This window comes from Chrysemys picta, chromosome 16 (assembly GCF_011386835.1).
Source record: "Chrysemys picta bellii isolate R12L10 chromosome 16, ASM1138683v2, whole genome shotgun sequence".
NCBI classification, from domain to species: Eukaryota; Metazoa; Chordata; order Testudines; family Emydidae; genus Chrysemys; species Chrysemys picta.
The window spans coordinates 30,131,727-30,151,233 of NC_088806.1; the positions used below are offsets into that span (position 1 = coordinate 30,131,727).

The 19,507-nt window shown below is 45.6% G+C and overlaps 1 long non-coding RNA gene across 2 annotated transcripts in view; it reads right to left on the reverse strand.

Annotated features, from left to right (window-relative positions):
- Window positions 1-561: 561 nt before the first annotated feature.
- Window positions 562-19,507, reverse strand: part of LOC103305908 (uncharacterized) — a 335,760-nt gene continuing 316,814 nt past the window's right edge. Inside the window, exon 7 of one of the 2 annotated variants that reach the window (XR_010592996.1) lies at window positions 562-2,340. This is a non-coding gene — a long non-coding RNA (uncharacterized LOC103305908). The remainder of the gene's footprint in view (window positions 2,341-19,507) is intronic. The other variant, XR_010592995.1, reaches the window with a different exon arrangement.

A 19,507-nucleotide genomic window follows, 5' to 3' on the forward strand; every position in this document is an offset into this window, starting at 1 on the left:
GGCTTCATCATAATAGACTGGCAGACTAGCCTTTCTAGCTAATATTAACTCTACCTGGTCCCCAGCTAATTGGTGCAGCATTCAAACTATCTGCTACCTCCAGGGTGCATTTTCAGTGGCCACTGCCCTACAGGGCGAATGGACATTGGCTAAAGACCAGGGCTGGGAGTCAGGAGTTCTGGCATTGCCACAGACTCATGGCGAGAAGTTGGATAAAGTTATATGATCCCTCTGTGGTGGAGGGTAGCTTTTTTCCTAAGCTGTTCACTGTGCTAAGCTCCGTGGTATCTCCATGCTCATCTTCCCCATCTGCAGAATAGATACGATACCTAAGAGGGCTATATGAGGCTGCAATAATGGTTGTTAGAGCACTAGAGGATCTCCAAATGGATGAGAAGAACAAAGTGCCATCGAGACAGTCCTGGAGTCTTCACTTTCCAGCTGCCCTGCAGGGAAGAATTTGATCCAATGGATGCTAAGGCTCCAGGATTGCTTTATTAACAAAGCAAAACAGAAACGTTACTGGGTCGCAATCCAAAATAAACATCACTCATTGGGCAAACAGCACCCCACCACCTCCCCAAGATAGCACTGTGATGTTTTCATGGCACCTAAGGTCATTTGGAAGGATGATGTTACAAACAGATGTTAGTAGCATGGGCCCAGTGCCTATTGCAGCTAGTGGAAAGACTCCTATTGATTTCAATGGGCTCTGGATGTGGGCTTGAGTAGGATGTCTAGAGTTGGTGTGGTGTCAACTGCTCACTGGAGGCTGTATTACCCTGCTCTGGGAGCTCATTCAAGACCAGCCACTGAACCGTGCCCCGCAGGCTAAGCAGTTATTATGATTTATCTGTTATAGTCTTGTAACACCTAGGAGCCCCAGTCCTGGAGCAGGACCCCCTGGTGCTAGGCACTGGACAAACACAGAAGAAAAAGCTGGTCCTTGCCCAAAAGTCTATCTTGGGGCATGGGGAGGGAGGCAGGGTTGTCAGCCTGTACCCTCATGAGAAGATCCTAACTGGCTCTTTCCACAGCAACTGAGCAAGGAACACCAGCTGCAGAAACCTAATTGTGAAATTAAAATAGGAAAATCAGGGGATGGGTATTTTTTGTGCCTGGGTGTTAATGATCACATTTTGTTATGCCAGCTCTTTCATGGCTAAAAGCTTCTCTCTTTCTCTTCCACAGGGGGAATTGAGATCCTGGTTGCATTTTCCCTAACACACAAATTCTGTCGGTGCTGGAATGCTGTCTTAGTTACAGGGCTTTTTGGTTTTTTATTTTAATTCAGGCAGATCAGTATGGGGGAGTTGTCTATTAATAGGTGTTCCAGGAAGCTTAAGCAACTGAAGCAGAAGAAAAACTAGAAGAAACTAAAGAGGTTCTGATGGAAGAATGTGCTGAAATCAAATGGGGCTTAATTAGGAGAACATGACTTTCCTATTAATGCTCCCCATCCATGTGACACAGGGAAAGAGAGAGGAAAAAAACTGCCAAAGAGCTTATTTGTTTTGCAATTACGGATGAAATAAAAAATTACTTGGTCTAATTAGACCTCTTTTAGTAAGAGAACCATGCAAAATAAACTCCATTTCATTATCAATTCGAACACAATTCTCTCTTGCGCTTTATATGTTTAAGTGAAAATGTGGAGGGTCAATTTGCTATGTAAATTTCCACAAATTTGGCTAAACTAAAACAATTAACCTAATGTGTATGCAAATTATCTTAATTGATGACTTCTCTTGGTAACTTTAAAGAGAGGGAGGGGGTTGTGGAAATTATTCCAATTGTGACAATTCTCTAAAGCATTTCTTTGTGCAATAAAGAAATTATATCTTGACAAATTAAAGAGAATATAATGAAATCAGATTAATTAATGCCAAGACCAATTAGCACATGCAAAGAGAGAGAGATTTAGGGAATCAAGATTTGCTATTAGATGATTCCAAGAACTCATCAGCCTTCACAAAGTTAGCTATATATATATATATTTCCATTATGCAAACAATTAGCAAACTCCATGCTTACGTTTCATTTGCTTTGGGAATGCACAAAAAGGCCAAATGCTGGAACATGGAGCAAATCTGGAATGAAAAGTAATTTTCCCCATGGAAATGTGGATGGAATCCTCATCCTTCAATTGCTGAGACAGCTGCCTGTCTGAGGCACCGCTATTGCGAGGGAATCCGAGGGTGAGAGTAGTAGACGCCGTCTGCTGCTTCCCTGCATATGTGCATGTTCGGTCCAGTGGATCCAGAAGATAGATGGATTCATTAGCCCGCCTACATTTGCCGATAGCCCATGGTGAACCGTAGCTCTGCTGCCTTTGCCCCCCTGTATAGATTACACAAATTTGAAAACTATTGTTGTGCTTTATAAGCCCCCACAAAATGTGGTCCACAAACAATTGCTCTGCCACTGATCCATCCAGCCCAGCTTCCCATCTGTGGCAATACTCACTACCTGATGTGGAGGAAGATGAAAAGAAAAACACATTGAGTCTGCCCAGCTATTTGATATTATACTATGGTGCGGTGGAGATGTCTTCCTGCCCCCTAACAGTTTATATTTTTAAGCATGCGGATCTATGACCCTTGCCATTTTTATCACAGCTCAGGTCATTATTCTTATGCATATGGGTTTCTAGCCCTTTATGGGAACTTGCTAAGATATTTGCCTAATAACATCCTGCTGCAGCTAGTTCCACAAGTTAATTATTCAAAGCATACACAAACATTTATCCCAATAAACTTTCCTAAGAAATGCAATTGAAAGTTGTATTTCTATCACCTGTTTCTGGTGATAACAGAAGCATTACAACACAATGAGAGACTGAATTGGAGGGGAGCTGTTAGTTTAAACATAGATATACTAGTAAAGGAACCAAAGGACCCAAGTCTTTGTTGCCTTGCACCTTGTGAAATTATATACACCAGTGCAAAGTGCCCTGCTCAGGTACATGGCAATGGTGAATGAGGTGCAAGGCTTGATTCTGTATAAATCAGGAGAAAATGCACTGAAGCCAGTAGATTTGCATTGCTGTAAAACCGGGGTGAGTGAGATTATAATCAGATGCCAGAAGTAAGCATCAGGAATGTATATCCAGCACGATCCCCATTCCTTCCTGGCCCCCTTAATGCACTTCTCTTTGTCTGAATTGATCTCCATTAGTTCTTCCTCTGTTCTTCTGATAGCACGTTAAATGAGGGGCCCCGTATGGGCATGTTTTGCTGCAGCCTCAGAAGCGGAGATTCGTTTTCAATATGGTAGAGTTCCAAGCTGAGCTTTATCTCCATAGCCATGGATTGAATTGTTACAGCCTGCAATGTGCTCTTACATTTCATGACATGTCAATCCCGGGCTCGCGCTCTCCCGGGGGGACGTGGTACTGTGCAGCCTCCCGGCGGCTGATTGAAGAGCAGCTTTGATGGACTCTGAAGTGAGTTGTGTTTGGTCTGCTCCACATGGAAGAAGGGCGGTAGCAGTTGCAGGGTCTAGCTGGGGGTGGAGCGGCTGGTGTGGCGAAAAAACTGGGGCAAGATGCAAAGGCCTTTGCCCAACAAGGGGGGGGGCAACAAAAAGATCAAATAAACATCCCTTCTCTAACTTGCAACACAGCCGCCCTTGAAATAGCATCAGCCAGAGGGTGGGGAAGACAAAAATCTGTCCCCGAGCAACAGTGTTACTGTGTGCGGTGTTGGGAGCACTTTGTGTTGGCAGACAAGACGACATACTGACTGATGTCCGTGGCAAGGTACAGAGGGGTAAAGCATGGCTGAATTTATGGAGAAAAAGCATTTTCACACAGTAGAAATAAAGGCCCTGGTCCAGCAAAGCATTACGCATGTATTTAAGTATGTGAATGATTCCATTACAGTCCTCAGGACTGCTCCTGTGTCTAAAGATGAACACGAGCTTCAGAGCTTTGCTGGACTGGGGCCAAACTGGACAAACCGCCTTGACCCTGTGCTCCGGGGGTCTGACTTTCACGGTCTCTCTGCAACTACTGCGTACCCCAGGTCTCTCTTGGAGAACATTAATTACTTTCACACTGACAGCGATGACTAAAATTTCTCTCGACCACCACTATAAAATGCACATGATGCAATGAAAATACGGTAATTACCAGCAACACTGCATGTAATATCCTTCTTGTGTCGTTTCTCTCTTGTTGGTAATAAAGCTACATAACGAATTAACTGTAAGGGAGGGCCCGTTTATTTACCTTGTAATTAGACTGTGCTGGGAAATGCTTAATATAAAATGTCACAGGGAAGGGCATAAATTACTAATTGTCGAATATAACACGGTCTCAGCACAGCACGCCGGCTCCTTCCAGCAATACGTTCTGATTCTTTTGGAGGTGGGCTATAGCATTCAGCTTTCCAGGGGGGAATGGGAGTTTGGTGACTCCCCTTTAACAGCCAGCAGGGTCATGATGCCTGGTCTATCCATGTTCGTTTCTTATCGGGTCTCCATTATGGTAGTGCCTGAGCCCCTCATAATCTAGACTGTATTTAGCCTCACAGCCCCCTGGGGAGGCAGGGAGCGGCTATTATTCCCATTGCACAGACTGCAAACTGAGGCTCAGAGATACAAAGTGACTTGATCTAGGTCTTGCTGGGAGTCTGTGACAGAGCAGCAAATTGAAACCAGGCCTCCTGAGTCCCAAGCTATTACGCTAACCCCTGGGCCTTCCTTCCTCTCTACTTCTGTTGGACAGGAAGGAAGAGGCCTCCAGCAGACAGTCACACAATATGAGGCTTAGCCTCCAGTCACCCAGTGGCTCATAGTTGCTCCTTCACAGCTCCCCGCCCCTTCCTGTGTGAGTAAGGGATGGTGACAACAACCAGCTACCGCCATCTCCTTCCACACCCTCAACAGGCTGGTCTGCTGTTGCAAGGTATAACGCTGTTGCATCAGCTGCAGGCCTGAGGTGTGTTGCAGCCCTGGGCAGAATGCCAGGAAGCAGGAGGGGTGTGAGGTCCCAATGGAAGACACATTAGACTTGAATGAATTGCCAACACAGTAGCTTTTACAACTGTACTTGAGCAAAAACATAAGATGCATGAGTATTGTTCTTGGGTTTAATCTGTGGAACTGGCAGCCACTGGATATTGTTGAAGCAAATAGCCTGGAAGGATTCTAAAGGACCAGAAGCTTTTATACCTATGAGAGCAGCATTAGGTGACGTTAAAAACACAACCCTTCGATCCCCTCTTTACACTCTTTGCACCTGTAACACAACATCACATGAGTGGGTCTCAGTCCTGCAACATCTTGCGGGGGGTGGTTTTGGGGGGTTCTGTTTTGGTTTGTTTACTCTCAGAGCTGTGTGACAGTCCTCGCTTGGCATTTGCTTGGGAAGTGTGGCCTAGTGGTGGGTTTTTGGTAGGGGAGCCTGGGTCCTCTCACTCCACCGGGCTCTGGTCCAGGGCCCTTTCAGCTACCAGTGGTCTGGCAACCGAGGCTAAGGCTGCCCGTCCTGGGACACTTCCTCTCATCCCTCCCCACGCTGGGATCAGTCTTTCCCCTACTGGGGGAGTCCAAATCAAGACAATAAGAGGGGATTACCAATGTCCAGGGTCCACAGGCAGGGGAGGGGGGATACTTCCCTCTCTGATTGTTTCTGGGGTGGGTCCTCCTTCCCTCAGGAAGGGCCCTTTGGGGCAGTTGTGTCAGAGACTTCACCCTTCCCTCTGTGCTGCACTGCTGGATCTGTGGGTTGCAGGTCTGTTCTCTTCCAGATCTGTCCCCAAATGAGCTGTCTCCCCTGTCTGTTAATTCCTCCACCAGATGGAGCATTTGCTGCAGGTGTGGTGGCGCGGGGCTGGCTCGGCTCAAAATAATCCCTTAACCCCCTTGTTGCCCAGTGTACACCCCCCCACAAGCTGCTATACTGTGTCAAAGCATGGTCCATGTTGCCCAGTATCTGGTCTTCAGCAGTGGGCCATACCAGAGCTTCTGGGGGAGTGTACACAATAGGGCAATTATGGAATGACCCACCCATCTTCCACAGATCCTAGTACGGATCCTTGGAGGACCCTGCTATTTACTTTTCTCCACTGTGAAAACTGACATTTATTTCTATGCTTTGTTTCCTGTCTTTCAACCACTTACTGATCTGCACTGTAGATGGTGCAGTTTCTTAGTATATTCCTCAGTGGGATCTGAGGAAAGTGGCTTATAGAATTTGGTATTGGAGAGTTGTCTGGCAGCCTCCTTCTGGTAGTCAGACCTGTTCCTGATGACAACAGCACCTCCTTTATCAGCCTCTTTGATTATAAAGTCAGGGTTGTTTCTGAGGCTGTGGATGGCATTGCGTTCTGCATGGCTTAGGTTATAAGGCAAGCGATGTTGTTTTTCTACAATTTCTGCCTGTGCATGTCGGCGGAAGCATTCTATGTACAGGTCCAGACTGTCATTTCGACCCTCAGGAGGAGTCCATGTGGAGTTCTTCTTGTGTTGTTGGTGGGAGGGTATCTGTGTATCAGTGCACATGCGTCTGACGAAATGGACATTCACCCATGAAAGCTTATGCTCCAACACATCTATTAGTCTTTAAGGTGCCACAGGACTCTTCGTTGCTTTTTACAGATCCAGACTAACATGGCTACCCCTCTGATATATTGACTGGATCACCCTTGTGCACATGCTTGTTGACTCCCTCAAAGAATTCTAACAGATCGGTGAGGCATGATTTCCCTTCATAAATTCCATGTTGACACTTCCCCAACAACTCATGTTTGTGTGTCTTATAGCTCTGTCCTTTACTATAGTTTCTATGAATTTGCCTAGTACTGAAGTTAGGCTCACTGGCTGATAATTGCCAGGATCTCCTCTGGAGCCCTTTTTAAAAATCAGTGTTACATTTAGCTACCTTCCAGTCCTCTGGTACAGAGTTGCCTCTTCTCTTAGGAACCTGCAAGTTTGGTCAGGTAAATTCCAGACACCATTAGCTGCTCGTTACTGTGGGCAACAAAGAAGGGAGAAGAGAAGACAGGTTTTATGGTGACCTTTATTGTGCATGGTGACCAGATACCACAGTAATGGGTGCAAGATCAGCTTAAATTCAATTGCATGGAAAAGGCATTCCTTTGAGGCATGAGGTTGCAGGCTTCAGGATACCAGACTGGCTGAACTTATGGTCTGCTCAAGCCTGAAAAGTCCAAACTTCCAAATAATTGAGTCTCTTTAGAGGACTGACAAGTAGGTCAGTACTGTATGATGAAGTGCACTCAGAGACGGGAATTTTCTGAAGGCATTATCTGAGCTGTTAAGATATTTGAACCATTGAATGAGCGTTATTGTAGGCATTATGTTACCATTCTGCTAAAGTTCACGTCTCCGATGCATTACCTCACTCTCGCCATTCAGAGGGGGGAGAAAAAAAGGTCACTTATAAAAAAAGAAAGAACGAAAGAAAGAAAAAGAAAAAAAAAGACTGTGGGTCCAGACAGCACTATAACCTGCCTGCTGCCGGATGGGAAATGCTCTTTCTGAAGTGGCAAGTAACCTTCAATCAGAGGGTGCAGGCAGGCCGATCCCTCTGCACCCAGCTGCAGAGAATTCAGACTCTGAGCAGGAAATAAAGCAGGGAGCTTTATAAAGGTTTACGGCTTTGGAGCAGAAGATGGAGAGCAGGAGTCCGAATGAGCCAGGCAGCATTCTCCCTGCTGACTCTGGGGTCTTGCTTTTCTCGTTCTCTGGTTGCCGCAAGTACCGATAAACAATTGGAAAAGGCTTCCTGATACTGGACTCACAGAGACTGACGGGTCCTTCTCCCCTTCTCTTAGCATCTCTGAATGGAGTTGGAGAATTGGTTGTTTGTGAAACTAAGAAGCTGAGCTCCGTCAATGGTGCAAAGCAGCACATTGCCTGCCTCCTACCTCCAGCTCTCCCAGTGTCCCTCAAGTACTGCTATACCAGTCCGATCTCTCTGCACCCAGAGTTTGGGTCCTGGGTTTGCCCTGCCCAGCTCTGCCAACTGGGAGCAGGTATTGGGTATCTGATGCTTCTGGAAAGGGTACACGCCAGGCCCTGACATTGCCTCATCAGACTATGCTCACAGGCTGATGCAGCAAAGTCACGCCCAAGAAGAACCAGTTTCAAAGTGGTGCCTCCAGAAGCCAGACAGGGACAATGGAGGCCTCGAGTGGCGGATGTGACTGATGGCAACAGAACAGCACCTTCTGGTGATTCCCTGACTCCTGCCCTCATGTGCCTTCCAAAGGGGCGTTCGCTCGCCCATGGCCACAGCCCAGTCCCATGCAGACCCTGCTCCTCACTTCCCTGCCAATATGTGGCTGGATAGTTCCTGGCCTGAGTGGCCCAGAGCACATCTCATGCCTTATGGAGAAGGAGTGGAATGATTCATAAAGAAGCTCCAGGAAGGATGTAGAAAGCAGAGGACATGTGAGGAGTCAAGCACCGCACACACGCACACACACACACATGTACACACACACATATGTATATGGACTTGCCTGGCTCTGGTGGCTTTCAAGGAGAGGTTTGCCTTCCTCCCTCTCTTCCCCCAAAACATAGCAGAGCCTGCAGGGTTGCAAAATGAAACCTTTTGCTCCATTTATTTCACTGTGATTGACTCCATACTGTGTATCCCAGTTTACTGGTACCTTGATAGCAAAGCAGGTTCTTTCCATCTCATTGGCATTATGCATGAGCTAAGATACAAAATGAGCAAACATGCTGGTTGGATAAACACCCTGAAGAGGTTCTTTCTTTCTTTCTATCTTTCTTTCTTTCTTTCTTTCATTTTTCTCCTCTTCATTTTTTGGCACAGTTCATCATCCACCTAAACAGCAGCATCAAAGAAGTGCTTTGTCTTCCAATCACCAGGATAATTCATTCTCTCTCTCCTCCCCCGGTTTGCAGCACTATTTGTTAAACTGTAAAACATTAAAGAAGGGGGGGAAATGATGTGCTTTTTCAACTTTGCCTCTCTAATGCCTTCGTTAATTGAACTCATCAGCTAAAATCATTTGTGGAGGGGATGTTGGGGAGGGGGAGAAAAAAATAGAAGGAACCGATCATATGCAGGGGAAATAACTCAGATGTGAAAATACTTCAGACTAGGAGATTGCACTATTTATTCACACAACTGTCCTGCTGTGCTTCTGAAATACAGTGATTTAATGAGATGCTGCAAAGGTATTTGTTATTAAGAAATTCTGTCTCTGGTTATTCTCTTCTATATGATTACGACGGAGCCCAGCAGAAGTTCTGACTCGGCGCATTATTAAAGATTTAGAGGTTTGCTTCCCCCCTTTCTTGTTCCTGTCTCAGAAGATTTTTTTTTGAAACTTTTTGAAACAAAAATGAAATATTGTACAAGCTGAAGGGGGGCTTGTTTAACGCAGATGCTGAGCAAGCATTAAGAAGAAATGAGAAAGGCATTCGTGTTAACAGATGTTCCTCTTCTCTGCCTTCGATCTGTGATGAGCGGGGTTGGGTAGCTCCAGTCCGCCTAGAGCCAAGAAGGAGGAGACAAACATTCAGTTCTTGCCACCACCAAAGCACTAACCTCTGGTCATCCACTGGGCGGTGGCAACAGCAAAGCCATCCACCTGAGCTGTCCTGGCTAAGCCCCTCTCCCCGGTCTGTGCCACTGTGCAGTCACTTGGCAAGCCACTGGGGATTTCAGAGCTCTAAATCCCAGCTCTCTTCTTCCCCTAATTCCATCTGTGTGACCACCTTACAAGTGCTGTGTCATTATTATTATAATACAGCAGCATCCAGAGACCCCAACCAGGGCCTCATGTGCCAGTCGCCGCACAAACACACAGTGAGAGACAGCCCCCTTGCACTCTAGATGGACAAGCGAGACAAAAGGTAGGAGGCAAAACAGAGGTGCAGAGCGGGGAAGTGATTTGCACAAGGTCATATAACAGGTCCATGGAAGAGCTGGTTCCTACACCTATGCTCTATCCATTGGACCAGACTCCAGTTTGTTTACATTTGCATGGCCGCCCACAGCTCCCAGTGGCCGTGGTTCGCCGTTCCCAGCCAATGGGAGCTGCAGGAAGCGGGGCGGGCCGCAGGTTGCCCACCACTGCATTAAATACTACAACCCCTGGCAGGCAGGGAGCTATGAACCTCTTTGTATAGATAGGTGAGCGAGGACACACAATGGGTAAATAACTTGACCAAGGTCACAGAAGAAGTCAGTGGCAGAGTCAGGGTTGGTGCGCAAGGGTTTCTGGCTCTGAATCCCATGCACAGACCTGTAACATGATGCTCCTATGCAAATACTTTTAGCTCGCGGTTACCTTGAATTTGCCCACCCTGCATAAACCAAAGAGCCAGCCAGAAGAGGGAGTTCTCGTCCGCTAAGACACACTGCCCTGTTCCCAAAATCACTCTGAGATTGCCAAATGCGAGAGTGTAAAGAACGGCACAAACATCCCCAGTGAAAGCAAAGTCATTATCGGTACCACATCGAAAACATTGTTCTCTTCCTCCTTCATCTGGCTGAGATATGATCAATTAGCTCCCAGTAATTGAGTGTCAAGTCTGCCCTCAGGCCTGATCTCCCACGCGAGTCATTCAGACCTGGCACCAGCTCACATTGTCTTGTAGCCGCTGGGAGAAACTCGTGGGCGACTTGGAATTTCAGCAGCAGTGTGAGTCTCCCGCCATCTGGCAGGGACTCTGCAAACCTGGCCCCATCTCCGGTGTGCCAGATGCACTACAGAGAAGGAGAATGGGCAGGCTAGTCCATTCATACTATGGGAGGGGACAAGGCAATGTGGGAGGTATTTTTACTATTGGCTCAGACACATGCACATACATGTACACACACGTTCACTACATACATGCACACCCTTCTTGGTTCCCATTGCTCTCCCCAGGCCTCAGCCCTGGCTTTCAGGGGGCAAGTCAGACTCTCACTGATACGTGAACATAGGTAAATCAGCAGAATTTGGTTCTCACCTTGACTGCAAAGAGGCTGTCAGCACAAAGTCATCATTTGGATCCAGCGGGATCTGTGTTGCTGCAGAAATCGCCTTGTGTAAGAAGACAGAGAGGGACTGCACTATCCCAGACTTCAGAGTGACAGGTATTGTTAAACACGGACCTTTCCATAGTGATTACTGGCGTTTATTAAGATCTTATGATATAAGTAGAATTTTCCAAGCCCTGAGCTCATCCTGGTGGGGTGCCCTGTGGGGGTTTTATCACAGCAGACTCCCCACGTCTGAAAGTCATGACAGATCCCCATTGGACTGTTAATCCGCAAGGCCATCTCTGATTCTCCCATTCAGTTCCTCATCGTGGACTAGAGATGGTCAGAAAAGTTGTGTAGAAAAAAAAATTTCCACCAGAAAACGCTGTTTTGGCTAAACCAATTTATTTTGCAAAATTGTATCAATGTTCACAATATTTAGTTTTAAAAAACTGGAAAAAATGCATTTAAAAATATCAAAATGTCCTGATTTGACACTGTTGAAATGAAAGGCTTTGATTCTGACATTTCAAAGCAACTTTTCATTTTGAAATTTACTTTATTTTCTTTAAAAAAAATTAAATTAAAAAGGGTCAAAATCACCACAAAGCATATCAAAATTATTGAAACTAAATGTTTTGATTGACCCGAAACAAATGTTGTTGTTGTTGTTGTTTTTCATCATTTTCTTTCACAAAATGTTTTGAAATTTTGGCTATTTTTCCAATTTACAATGGAAAAAAATTCAAAATCTTAAAATGTTGAACAGGATGGAAAATCCATGTATTGACCAATGAGATCGTGGAATCCTCTCAGTATCATGCCACTGGGTGAAGGCAGCTCCTGGGATGCGCTGTGTCATGAAGCATTGAAGGACTGGGTTGTCTGGGTTTAGGATTTTATTCTCAGAGCCAGGACTCACCTCAGATGTACTGGTGAGAGGTGCCAATAACTAGAAGAGTAAGCTTGGGGAAGCCAGCCAGGAACACCTGAGTTCTCTGCCAGTGACTCACGCCATGACCTTGGATGCAAATATATTTTAATGATCTAAGGCCGTGATTCCAGCTCTGCAACATGTACCCTGCAACTCACTCCATACCAAATGGAAGGAATGAGTCCAATACCTTCCTTCCTAGATAAGCAATGGAGGCGTCCCTCCAAAATATGATGGCTGCCCTCTAACAATCGGACCTCCCCAGCCTGCTGTACCATGGAAACTACAAGCGGCTGCCTCTGCATCTGCCCCACAATGGAAGGGAAGGATAGCCTTGTCATTGGGACTTGAGATGGAGCTACAGGAGATCTGCATTCTGTTTCCAGCTCGGCCACTGACTTCTCGTGCAACCTTGGGCAAGTCACTTAATCTCTCTGTGTCTCAGTTCCCCCATCTGCACAAAGAGAAGAATACTTATTTTCTCCCACCCTTTTTCTATCTTGCCTAGTTAGATTAGGGCAGACACTGTCTCTTCCCATGTGTATGCCCAGTGCCTAGCACAACAAAGCCCTGATCTCAGGGGTATCCTCTGGGTGCTGCTGCAAAACAAATAAATCACAATAATGAAGAGCTTCTGCTGAGCACCGTCTCCCTGACAAATTCAAAGACACTCCATGCAGCAGGTCTGCTCTGGTTTCTCGGCCGGAGCAGAGTGTTTCCCCTTTCAAGTTGCTTGAGCACTGCCGTTTCTCCGAGGCTAAGCAGTGCTAATGGAGAAAGCATTCCAAGTTTCATTTTCCTCTGTAATGGAAAATGCAAGAGCGAGATTTCAGTCTGTGAGCACTTGTATGAAAAAAACAAATATCTTTATTGGTACTGGACAGCCTGCCAATCAGCTACGAAATTGCTGGCTTCTCTCTCTCCCCTGAAGGAATGCCTCTGCATACAAAGCCATGGAAAAACTTCAGGGCCTGGAGGATAAAAGGCCCCTTCTCTGCCTGTCGTTGACTGATTTGCAATGCATTGCTTCAGCATAATTTCCCATCTCTACTGCTCACAAAGGAAGCTCTGTTGCTATCTGTGAGTTTAATAATTTCTATTCCCTACACCTTGCATTCATAATGCATCTTTCGTCACTCCAGCTCATGCTATCCACCTGCTCTGTGACTCTGCCTGAGCTCTACCTTTTAGTTAGGGCTAAAAGAGGAACAAAAATAGAGTCTTAACATTCAAAAGACGTCTCGCAGCAGGGAGTAGGGGATGATGCTCATTCTGGAACAAGAGAGAAGGTGCAGCCACTCAGCGATGTGTCCCTTCCTCCCTAGCCCCTGAAGTGTGGGGCCCCACATTTTGCCCAGAAGATAGTGTCATCTGAGAGCCACACCTAATTTCCATACAATTGAGCAGACTGCAGCACCGCCCTCTTTAACGCACCAATGTTAATACAGTTCCCAGTGGGAACATGCGCCATCTTGATCCAGGCAGAGGCTGGAGAATCATATGCTGGTCTCCGTGGAGTGCAGACCGTTCTATTTAAAATGAGGATGGGCAAGGTGTTGTATTATAGTGCACTGTGGGTTTCCTGTTTGCCAGCCTTGCTCAAACAATCAGTAGCAGGTAGGAACCAGAAAGGAGGGAAGAGGAAGTAGTGGTTCAAGCTAGTTAATTAATTAAGATCAAGAGGTAATTTGATTAGTGTGTAAGTACCTTCACAGGGAGAAAATACCAGGTACTAACGGGCTCTTTAATGTAGCAGAGAAAGGCATAACAAGAACCAATGGCAGGAAGTTAAAGCCAGATAAATTCAAATTAGAAATAAGGGACAATTTTTTAACAGTGAGGGTGACTAACCACTGGAACAAACTAACAAGGGAAGTGGTGGATTCTCCATCTTGTGATGTCTTCAGATCAAGAGTGCAGCCTTTCTAGGAGAGACTCTTTAGTCAAATACAAGTGACCGAGCTCAGGACAGGGATAACGGGGTGAAATTCTCCAGCCTGTGCTATACAGGAAGTCAGACTAGTCTAGTAGTTCCTCCTGGCCTTAGCATCTATGAATTGTCTACGGTGTCCGTTCACCTTTGGTGTCTTGTGTCTCACGGGTTAGGATTTGCTTGGACCAGTCTTTGTTCTGATTTTTATAGATTGATATTTCTTGCACTTCTATCTCTCGTCATGATTTTTCAAAGTGCTTTCTTCTGTCCATGTTGTATAAATTTGTGTTTCTATTAAACATCCGCCATATTTTCCTCCCAAGTCCTTTGGAATTCCATTCAGGTTCTTGTCCCTCTCTCGTCACCCCAGGATCTGAGCACCTCCTGTTTGTGCACAAGCCAGGTGACTAACATCTGTCACGTGTGATTCTCTCTTTCTCCCCTTTCCTCTCCAAGGAGAAAATGATGTGATTTTCTTTTCATTTAAGATAGCATTTATTTATTGAATGTCCACGGTCCTGTGTGGGTGTGTTATTGAAGGCAAGTTCAAACACGTGCACATGGACTAGACAGTGATTTGAAGCAGTTCTTAATTTCTCCAGAAGTCAGTCCCATAGCTTTGTACCAGTCCCAGAGAAAGCTGTCTCCTAAACAAACAAGCTGTAACTTTGCTGGGGACAGTTCCATGGCACCCGGGGAGTGGATTTCTCAACCATGGCCTTCATCCTGCAGCTTAAGGCAATACTGGGCCTGGAATTTAACTTGCTCTTCTATGGGAAGACAGCTGAAAGGTGCTATATATGTATACGATTCATTAAATATTAGCTATTAAATTGGCATGTCTCAGATCGAGTAGTTGGTTTCTGCACAAAATTAATGGTGGCATTTAGAATCTCTGAATAATCTCTGTTGAGCAGAGGAAAACATATTGTCTAAAGACTGTTTAGTTCCAAACATAGCCTGAGTCGATGTAACTGGACTCAACCCTTTCCAACGTGTTACAGTGAAACAAACACACACACAATTAAAGTGAAAGAAGCCCTTGTTAGAGGGTACAGTCACTTGGCAGCAAAGGTTTTTAATTGGACACATCACTTTACATCTGAGCCCTTCCCTGTCTGTTCTGCCCACTCATTACAAATGGAAACTAGCAAAACAGAAACACAGAGACTTAAGTGATTTAAATAAATGGGAATATTTGCCTGTGTTCCATGCATTATGCATCTGCATGGTGTCAGTTTCCCCCTCCTCTCTTGTTCTTTCATACACACAAATCCTGGAGAGAGATTGGGAATAAAAACCTTCTTTGCCAACATCCCTGGCTCTGAGACAGTGACATTTCATTCATGGCAAAGAGAAATTTGCCATCCAAGAGGTTTGGCTGTGAACCACTCAGTCAAAGAAGAGAATTGCAGAAATGGCCGCTTAAGTGATATCCAGCTCCCTCAGCCAGTGCAGAATTATTCCTTAAAGTGTATTTGATAGTGGTATCTATCTAACATACATACCCATCTAGCTATCTGTCTGTCTAATCTAGCTTGGGTTTTTCTCAGGAATGGTTTGGAGAGAGAGTAGCCCAGCCGGTTCCCACTTTGATTATTTCTTCATCATCAGAAGGCTTAAAAGGAGATCACCACATCTTTTTCCAGCCTGAAGAATAGAATTCCGCACAGTTGTTTGATTTCTAAATGGCTTTCAGGATCTTCCTCCAACAGAACAGAATACTCATACAAAATGAAAATAAAATAGAGCCGTCCTAGAGTCCGGCAAAGGTGAACTAAGGAGACATTCATTCAAACTTAAAAACAATTGCTCTTCAGCAAGTGTAACCGGAGAGACCATTGTGTTTGCTGCATTAAATAAACCTCTCTTGGCTTAGTGCTCTCTGACATCTGACCCTGTTCTCAAAAACGTGTCAGAAGGCTTCTCCTCCATCAGACAGAAGCTCTTTTATAAATGAGAGAAAAAGAAATTTATTTCAGTATTTATTAGGATAAATCCACAAGAAGTATTGTCAGACCTAGAGTCTGGGTTGAATCAGTCATAAAGGAGCAGGGGTGTCGCTGAGAACTTGCCTTGAGGCCTGGAAGATGGATGGTGATTTTCTTGCAGTGTCTGTAAAGAGAACTAGAGCAAACCCTTTCTATTTTCATGAAACATACAAGTTTGCCATGCAGCAGCCTCACAGGGAAACAGCACATGGATTCAGATTAACTGGGAGATTTTAGCAAGGTGAATGGCTGACTAATGGAGGGGATTTTGTGAACACCTACAAATATCTGGCAGGGCAGAAGCAGAAAAGAGGGAGATGGATTGTTTGGGGGCATCCTAAGGATTTGATTAGGAGTACATGGAGTTTCCAATGTCAGATCTGACTTATGGTCTGTTGAGTCCATTGTCCTCCCCACCCTGGCAGCGGCCAAGAGAGGATGGCTCAATGGAAGGTGAAACCCCCTAGGTAATAAGCTCATCCATCTATGCAGTGCTGTATAAGGGGAAGGGGAGCAGATCAACGTGGATGATGTTATCTGAGGCAGGGACTGCCTTTGTGTTCTGTTTGTACAGCTCCTAGCGCAATGATTAAGGCTTTGAGGGGCTATGCTAATACAAATAAATGGGCATGTACCAGAAAATACTATGCAGCGTAAAATGCCTACCTCTCAGAGGGTTTGAAATCTACCTGCTGTCTGTATAAGAGCTGGTACCAGGCTTCACAACTTGGCATCTGAATGCTAGGATACTCCGAGATCTGTCGGTGGTGCTGAGTATTTAATTCATTACATTGCATCAGTAATGTGCTCGCTGTCTCGTTGAGGAGAGGCCTTTGCTGCCGGAGAGCGCATACTGGCATCACTCTGCTGCCTGTTTTGTAATTCTCGCACTAGCAAGTGGGAATCACAGAATTCCCTGGGCAGAGTTCATGGCTTCGGTTCCATGTCAGAAGCTGGAGAGAAGCTGCAGTGTTTTTTCACTCCCAGGTATGCTCCAGGCCTGTGTAAATCTTTCATCACTGAGAGCTTCTCACCAGCCAAACGAGCAAGATCATGCAGACTGCTCCTCCTGCCCCATCAACTGGGGACTTTGGTTTATTCTCCTCAGACTGGGGTCAGTGGCTGCAGATCCCCTGAGGTTTCTGCACTTTCAGAGTGATGTGCTTTTCACAGTGGAGTTAGATGCAACTGTGAAAAGCACATCATTGCTTCTTCCTCAGCTTTGAGTGACAGGCTGGAGGGCTCCCAGACCCTGAATGCTAAGGCATAACCTGGATACCAGTTTGCTAAGCCTACTTTGGGTCCCAAGGCCTAGCTGGTAACTCCATTAATGAGAGGCATGTGTTTATTTCATCTGCTGTCTTTGTCCAGCTCCATTGCTTGTGAGTACATTGTATATACCAGCACAGAACTGGGTTTCATATAGCACTGCTTACATTCAAAAGGCACCTCTAAAGCACATTACAAAGCAATTGAGTTAGATCCTGGCAGTGCAGTGACTGTGCAGATAAATACAGCAGCTACAAGGCACCCAGAGAGAGCTCTCACATGGTCTTTGAAAGGTGCATATAACCAGCACAGCTGTCTGGAAGAGCACGGTTCTCTGCCAGTGCTCCTGGTGTTACACCAAGCTCTATCCTCACTCAGCTTGACTGAGATTCAGAGACTGTGCATATTACCCTCTAAGTCCTTCTCTGTACAGGCCTGCCTATTCCTATGGACAAATAGAATTTTGCAATACTTAGCCTTTATACAGGGCCTGATCCAAAGCCTGCTGGAGTCATTGGGAGTCTTTCCATTAACTTCAAATGTGTTTTGCAACAGATCCATAGAGAAAAAATGCTGTACGGTGTTAACTCATTAGTCTTCAGCTTAATCCACTCCTCTCTGCACTCCATGTGAGCAAGCATTGGTATCCCCATTTTACAGATGGGGAAGCTGAGGTACAGAGAGAGCGAAGTGACTTGCCTGTGGGTACAGGAGGAGGCAGGATTATAAATCAGGAATTCTTGATTCCCAATTCCCTCTTCTAATCAGCAGACAGCATTCCCTCCCCATCTCAAACCTAGACTGAGAGACCCAGCTACACGCATGTGTGACCCAGAGCCAAAATTTAAAACTCGTTCCTTATCTGAAGCCAACTGCAATGGTCTTGTGTTGGTGTAGTTTGGTGTGTAGCACAACCTCACACAAATAAATAATTCAGGCCACCAAAGATTGCTGCACAGGCGACTTTCCTGGGGATTTAATGCTCGCATCCTTCACAGTTCTGCCACAGCAAAAAAGAAAAATTACAAATTGATCCATAGAACCGGATTCCCCTCTCCGACTCCTTTGCTCCTTCTTTATAAATAACGGCTAAGCCTTTGACAGGTTGGATTTATTTGGGGGGGGGTTGTGGGGAGAGGAAAAGCAGAGTTGAGGTTCAGTTCTTTGAAAACTTTGGTGCTGGGATGAATAATGCATGAGGCTGCGGAATCGATATAGATGCATCAGAGATGTAAGCCAGTCAACAGGTATGGGGCTCGAGTGAGTGAATACAGCAAAGACTGATTTGCTTCAGCGGCGTAAGCAACTCACTTGGCCTTTGTCAGTGCCCCTTTGCCTTTCTTTCTGCTAGTATTCCGGTGAGTGGGTTTCCCAGGAGGCACATTAGCACCTGCAATCAGAGGATCTCAATGCACTTTAGAATCACCAGTGAGCAGAGCTATTGGAAATATTTTTTCCACCAGAAAATGGCCCTTCCCCCCCAAAAAAAAATTATAATTGTTGTTTCATTCCAAAAGCTGGATTTAGCTAAAAGCCAATGGGGCCAAATTTGCTGCTGGAGTAAATTGATGCCGCTCCATCGGCATCCACAGGCCAATTTACACCAGCAGAGAGTTTGGCCCTACATCTGAAAAGATGCTACTTAATCAGGCCAGAAAAAGATGAGCTTCTAGTGCCGTTTACAGACCCAGAAAAATCCCATTCTGTGGCTTTTGTGTCTCCTCCATTGCCCCTCTTCTCAGGACCACCCCCTCTGCTGTCCATGGCACAGACGGGGTTATCAGACAGCAGCAAAGCCTGTTACACTTGGCATTCTCCCTCACCCCATTGGTCCATCTTCTGCAGTCCTTGAAATTTTCCATCTCGAGGGTCAAGTCCCTGGTGCAGCCTCACAGAGTAATTGTGAAATGATTATGGTTGGTGATTTTAATTTAAATTGGATGGAGAAATGTTGTACTGCGGCTGACTCATTTGCTATGGATTTTCACTTAACCAAATTGATTAGTCAACCAACTAGACTTAACTTGAAAGTTGTAATCATTCATTATTAGATCTAATTTTCATGTCGCTCCCAGACTACGTTCAGAAATTACACTGCAAAGAAGACTTTAACAACATTAGGTCCGGGGTCCTGACAGAAATTCAGGCCTGAGGCTGAAATCTCCATCCTGAACCCACCCTTCAGCACCCAGGAAGAGACAATCACCCGAGATGTTGCTGGGTTCCTTTTTCTGGAGCTCCACAGAAGAGTGAAGGAGTGAGAAAATGGTATGTCAAGTTTCTGTGGAATTTTTTTTTCTGGGGGTGGAAGAAACAGGTCTCCCTAGGTCTATGATGGGGAACATTCCTTAACAGCTTGGCTTCTGCACGTCCCTCCCCACGAGGACATACCAGGCTGTCCTGAGCCC